Genomic DNA, 7047 nt, shown 5'->3' with positions numbered 1-7047 from the left:
GCAGCGGCCCCACACCAGAGGCTGCTGCTGCGGAACAGCCTCCCGGTCACATGCCTTGCAGCGTGTGCCTTTGCATGTGTGAGCGCACGTGACCGCCCAGTCCTGCAGCACCAGTGGCTCCCTCACCTCGCACACAAGTACTGTACTTTGAGGGAGGAAGGAGGAAGAAGAGGGAGTGATGTCAAGGCAGATTTATTGCTAGGCAACAAATAATGCTTCGCTCTTTGGAATCCTGGAGCTTCTTCAAGATCCAAGGGTTGAGGGAATTATTCCCCTGCCGCCACCCTGGACTTTTGTGAAGCCCTGTTGCACACTGCACTGAATCCAATCGCTGCGGTCTTTAGCAGAATATACCCTCTTTAAAATAAATCTAATCTGATGTGTTGGATAAAATAAACCTTCACATGCTCTCTGGGTACATGCGCAAAAATTGAAAAGCAATATATGTAATTAACTGATACAATAGCCTGCATGGACACCCCACTCCAGAATATTGCTTGTGTGTGTACAGTTAGGTATTTTATGTGCCCCCCCACACACACACATATAGCATTTATATAATATTTTATATCTTCAAAGCTTTGTAGAAACATTATCTAGCTAAAATCTCACACTGAAACATAATAAAAATATTTGATACTTGAAAGTACAGTTCTTCTAAGCATCCTGATGGCTTCCAGAGCAAATGTGCTCAATTCACAAGTAAAAAGATGGGTTTTCTTTCTGACTGCCTGGCCTGCAAACTCACTTTGTGATCTGAGAGTCAAGATGCCTGTGTGTGGTCCTCAACTGCAATGATTCCCCAGGTTACCTTCTGCCCTCAGTTGCAGATAAGCATCCCCAGGACAGAACCCAAGGACAGAATTTGGCCCTGCAATTGGACTTTAGAGCCCAGTCCTATAACTTTTACTCACATCTGTAACCTCTACTCATGAGTACTTGAGTAAGGGAGGCTACTCACAAAAGGGGTTGGAGGGGTGGGCCTGTATGGCCTGATCCAAAATCCATTCAAGTCAATTCAGTGAGCTTTGTAACTAGACCCCAAGGCCTCAATCCCACAGCTAACAGCACATGGGCAGAACATTGCACTTCTGTTGTGTAGAAGAGCCCCATTGAAGTGAATTGGACTGTGTTCAAGTATTGCAATCTGCATGCTGTCAGTTGCAGGATTGGGGGCAGATAATCATTCAGATGAAGTGCAACAGGAGTAGAATCATGGCTCAGTAATGCAGATAGGACTTTGAATACCCTTGGGAACCTGATTTTCTGCTGAGTAAAGAAATGCCATTTTTACATAGCTGTTTTCCCAAGTAGAACTGCTCCTTAGAGAGTTCTCAGTAGTGAACCGTTTCTGTACTCTCTCTAGTTTCTTTTCAATAACCGGTTCTACAGGCTCAGGTGTGGTTGAAAGCATTTTTTAATGAAAACTAGACTCATAAAACTTAGTGAAGTGAAAAAACCAGACATGAAATTGAGAACTTTTTCTTTTGAATCTACAGTGGTGGGTAATTATAATTATGCAAGTGGTTCTACCTGGGGCAGAGCTCTGCACTCCCACAGAGCCCCACTGATCTTATTGGGAATCCACACAGGCACAGGGATCCATCCATCATAGCTCATTGGAGGATCAGGGCCTTGGCTTATATAGGCCAGTCACCCCACTATTGTCTATTGTGGGGGACGGGGACGGGGGGGAGTACAACTGCATTTCTATTAAAAACCGAAGTGCCCAGTGTTAAATTTAACAAAGAAGATTTCATCTCGGGTGCAAATGGTTTGTAGAAGCTGTTTTGTGAAAATCAGTGTGCGTTCTTTTAAACTCTATCAGCCTAGAAAGGATCAGTGTGTCCAGATGGGGGTTGTGGTAGATAGCTCACCATGAGCACCCCGTGTGATGCTGTGGCCAAAAGAACTAATGTGATCCTGGGCTGCATAAACAAGGGATCCTCAAGTTAGAGTAGGGAGCTTAGTTTACCCTTAGCAGTAGCATTATTGCTGCTGAAATACAGTTCTAGTGCCCAGTAGCAGGGCACGCACTCCACTACTGCCTTTCCACACCACAGAAACTGGCTCAGACTCTTCTGGTTGTGTATGCGCTGTGCCATTTATTTAAGTTCCCTCCACCAACACATTCACAGTCCCACATCTATTTAGGATATCCTCTGTGCTTTCAGCCTTCTTCTCAGGACCCAAGAGGAGCAGGGGGTCTCCCTTCCCTAAGACCTCTGTAAAACTGGGCTCAGCTCACCCTGATCCTCCCTCCCTCTGGCACTTCCTTCCTATGCCTCTTTATCAATCTTGAACTGGTTAGCTCACCCAGCCCACTAGCCTGGTTATCTAATTACTGTTAATACCCCAATTAGCTTTCTCTGGGGGAGGGGAAATGGGGTGCACTCTGATCACTTGGACACGGTCACATGCCCACAATTCAAGAAGGAGGTTGATAAGTTGGAGGGGGTTCAGAGAAGAGCCATGAGAATGATTAAAGGATTAGAAAATCTGCCTCACAGTGACAGACTCAAAGAGCTCCATCTATTTAGTTTAGCAAAGAGGAGGTTAAGGGGTGACTTAATTACAATCAATAAGTACCATAGGCGCTGACTCTGTGGGTGCTCCAGGGCTCAAGCACCCATGGAAAAAAATAGTGGGTGCTCAGCATGGATCAGCTCCTCGCCCTCCCTCCTGCCACAGATCAGCTGTTCAGTGGCTTGCAGGAGGCACTGGGTGGGAAGGGATGGTGGGAGGGCAGGGTGCGCTTGGGGAGGGGGTGGAATGAGGCAGAAAGAGGTGGGGCGGGGGTGGAGTGGGAGGAGGTGGGGTGCGGGAGGGGCCTTAAGGGAAAGGGTGGAGTGGGGGCAGGGCCTGGGGCAGAGCGGGGGTCAAGCACCCCTCGGGAAATGAGGAAGCCGCTGCCTATGCTAAGTACCTTGTGTTGGGAGTGTTCACCCCACACTTGCCTGGAAAGCGTTAATGTAGGCTGAGAAGGGAGGTAATTAACCCAACAAGCCACAGCTGAGAGGAAGCAGGTGGCTAAGTAGTCCCCTGACTAAGTGAGGGAGTCCAGCTGAGGAGGAATGAGCTGGGCTCGGTTTAGAAAGACAGGAAATGGGAAGCTGGGGGACTGCTGGGAAAGATAGCAGTCACTCTCTGGGAGAAAGGAGGAGTGTTTGGAGGCTGCAGAGACAGGTGCCTACAGTTACTCCCTGAAAGGAAGGAATTAGTAGACTGGCAAACTGATGGGGGGAAGCAGCAGATGGTAAGGAAAGGGCTCAGGGAAAGGCAGTAAGTTCCAGGAGGGAACAGACCTTAGCTACCGACTCTACTCTGGGTTCCCTGAGCTGGAACCTAGAGTAGATAGTGGGTCTGGGTTTCCCGACCAGCCACTGAGGAAGTGGCACTGTGAGGCAGTGAATGGGGAGATTACCTAGGATGGCTGAAGGAAGACTGATAACCCAGAAGGAGAAAATGTGTATAGCGACCTGATCAGATGGCTGAGTCACAAAGAGACGGCAGCAGCGCGTGGAGCAAGAAAGGGGCTGCACACCGAGAGAGAGGGAGAGACGGAGTGAAACTGCAGGAAGGGGCATTGACCTCGCAAAGCTAATCCCTAGACTGGCCAGGAGGAGGTGCCATCCTAGTGGTGAGTACAGCATCCCATCACATACCTACATGGGGAACTACTATTTAATAATGGGCTGCTCAGTCTAGCACCATCCAATGGCTGGAAGCTGAAGCTAGACAAATTCAGACTGGAAATAGGACAGAGTTTAACAATGAGAGTAATTAACCATTGAAACAATTTATCAAGGGTCATGGTGTATTCTCCATCATTTTCTATAAGATCTGCTCTAGGAATTATGTGGGGGGAGTTCTGTGACCTCTGTTATACAGGAGGTCAGACTAGATGATTACAATGGTCCCTTCTGGTCTTAGAATTTGTTTCTTGGGAAACTTTTAGATTTTAAAAAAATACAAAGCCGGATAGAGCCAGGCATAAGTGGTGCATGAGTCTTCTGTTTGGGGAGGCTCACAATCAAGTGCCGGAAGCTCCTAGAATCGGTGGGGCCACAGATGCATGGACCGTGGCCCTGTTCCCAAGGCGCTTCCCCCTGAGAGCCCCCTCTCCCCTGCCGCTCATTCGTCTCCGCCCCTTCCCCTGAGGCCCATCGGCCGCTCGCTCCTCTCCATCTCCTCCCTGGAACGAGGGGGTCAGGGGACCATGAGGCCATGACACCATCACTTAGGCAAGTGCCAGGGGATGGGAGAGGTGAAGAGCAGCGAGCGGCAGGTGTGGGGGCCAAAGAGGAAGAGCCTGAGCCGGGGGCGGGGGAGGGGGTGGGGTGGGGTGGAGCACAGGCAGGCACTGGTGGGTTCCCCGACGTTTATGGAGCTTCACTTCTGGTGCTCCAACTGTGGCGGTGGGCCAGCGCACCTCTGGAGGGGTGACCTGTGCTGCATCCACAGCATTTCCGTTCACATGACCAGCCTTTTTTGGGCAGGGGCGCTGGAACAATTTATGTAGTGGGGGCGCTGAGAGCTATTGAATCAGACTGTAAACCCTGTATATGATGGAAACCACTTCAAGCCAGGGGGTGCAGACGCACCTTCAGCACTCCTAGTTCCAGCACCTCTGTTTTGGGGGGTAGCTTAGCCTCCCTGGCCTCTTATACGTGCTGTGCATAGTGCCAGCCCCTTACACAGATCTATAGGAGTGGGGGATGGGGACAAGGCTCTTCATCATCCTTTGCTGGCCTGCATAAAACCAAGCAATCCCTGCTCTCAAGGAGGCATAGCTCCTCCCCTACTCTTTGACACCACCCACATTTGAGCACAGGCCAGCAAAGTGGGACCAGCCCACAAGGAGAAGCAGGCTATACCCCAGTAAAGCGTGATGGTAGCAGGCATGCTCCCACTGGGCATCCTGTGAGCTCATGGTGGCAGAATGGCTTCTATTGCTCCAAATGGGCAGGGCATGGCAGCTCTGTGTTGCCCAGAGTGCAGTCACAACTGGGGCCACAGTGAACTTACTGCTTATGACAGATTGATAACTCTGTGTGATGGGGTGGTCACCTCACACTAGCCTAGAGGAAGTTAACCAGATAGAGGAGTTAGGTGGCCTGAGTAGCCCCTGGTTGATGATGGAGCCCAGATGACAAGGAACAAGCAGGGCTAGTATAAAGCCAGGAAGTAGGCAGCAGAAGGGGGCTGCAGCAAGGGAGCCTGCAGCCACCCTCTGAATGTTAGAGAATATAGATGCACAGTGGTAAAGTAGAAACCCTGGGGATCCAGGCCCTGAAGACTTTACCCAAAAGGAGGTGGAGCAGAAGCTTGAGAGGGGATGTAGGAAAAGTCTCCAGGGGAAGTAGTCTACAGTCAATCCCTGGGAGAAGGGAGGTGTCTTTGGACTACAAAGTTAAGTAGCCTGCAGTTACTCTCTAGGAGGAGGGATTATGAGCTAGTATTTCCCCCCAGAGAGGGGGAAGCCAGAAGGAATCCAAGGAAATAGCAGACAGCGTCTGGGAGCAAGCAGACCATAGGTGCTAGACATAGGTCACCTGGACTGGAACCCAGAGTACTTGGTAGGCCCAAGCTCCCCTACCAGCCACTGGGCAAATGGCAGAGACTGGGCAGTGGAGCAGAAGACTGCTGGGGACAGTTGTCCAATGTGACTTAACTACTCTGGAAGGAGAGGACTATAGTGACCTAGCCAGAGGGCCAAACCATGAAGAGCAAGTCACAAAATAGGACTGTGTTGAGTCCCAGAGAGAGAGAGAGCAAGAGGGGCAGTGGTGACAGTGAGTGAGTGACAGAAAGGGGTTTTGGACCTAGAGCAGCCAGGGGGAGACGACGTAGCAGTGAGAAAACCCTGTGATACTCTGGAAACTGAAATCGTGTATCCTCAAAACAGGTACAGTGGGTGATGTGGCAGTGCAAACTCCCCCATGCTGCCCAGCCAATGTGTATCTATCCTGACCTGAATGGCCAGCTCTAGGAGCAAGAAAAAGCAATCCTTTCTCAACTTCTTGTTGGCTTTTTACTGAGACTGCAGTGTTGCCAATCCCAAGTGATCAAAAATCATTAGCTCCCTCCCCGCAAAGTCATGACTGACTTAATAAATCACCAGGTTTAAAAAATAAGTTTTGCATGCTTATTATTTGCCTTCTAGGATTTGAGGTTTTAGGGGTCACATTTTCAAGCTTGTTTCTGCAAGTATGAGATCAGGAAGCTTACTTTATTTTTTAAATGGAAACTGAGACCACATGATCCCAGCAGCTTGGGTTTTAAGAAAAACATCAAGTATTGTGAGATTCGTAATACAGTTACCCGAGCTGGCAACTCTAAGATGGCCAACTGTGAAATGGACTAGTCATATGGATGGCAAAGACTTTCAAGTAGCACCGACTTAGAAGTGAAAATGAAACAAACTGGGGGTGGGGGGGACATACAAATTTAGTGCCTGATCCAAAGTCCATTAAAGTCAATGGAAAGACTCACTGACAAAGGGAGTTTAGGTCAGACCATCAGTGAACGTGGGTAACAGATAATATAGGCCTACAGCTGTTGTCCTTTCATACACTGCTCTCATTGCCTTCAGTGGGAGTTACACTGTATTACATTTCATAGGTTTAATCTACACTGCATTTACTTTATAAATAATAGGTTCAGACTTTAAGGCCAGAAGGGCCTATCGTGATTATTTAGTCTACATATCACAAGCTACAAGAACCTCACCCATTAATTCCTCTCTGGCTGAGTTTTCAAAATCTGCAAATCTTGGATTTAAAGATTTCAAGTTAGAAGAGAAGCCACCATTTACTCTAGTTCAAACCAGCAAGTGACCCATGCCCCATGCTGCAGAGGAAAGTGAAAAAACCGCAGGGTCTCTGCCACTCTGATCTTGGGGAAAATTCCTTCCTGACCCCAAATATAGTGATCGGGTAGGCCATGAGCATATCAGCAAAACCCACCTGCCAGACACTTGGGAAAGAATTCTCTGTAGTAACTCAGAGCCTTCCCATTTAGTGTCCCATATGAAGCCATTGGAGA

This window comes from Lepidochelys kempii, chromosome 1, assembly GCF_965140265.1.
Source record: "Lepidochelys kempii isolate rLepKem1 chromosome 1, rLepKem1.hap2, whole genome shotgun sequence".
Taxonomy (NCBI): Eukaryota; Metazoa; Chordata; order Testudines; family Cheloniidae; genus Lepidochelys; species Lepidochelys kempii.
The sequence above is the reverse complement of the archived record's forward strand: the minus strand, read 5'-3'. Positions refer to the sequence as shown.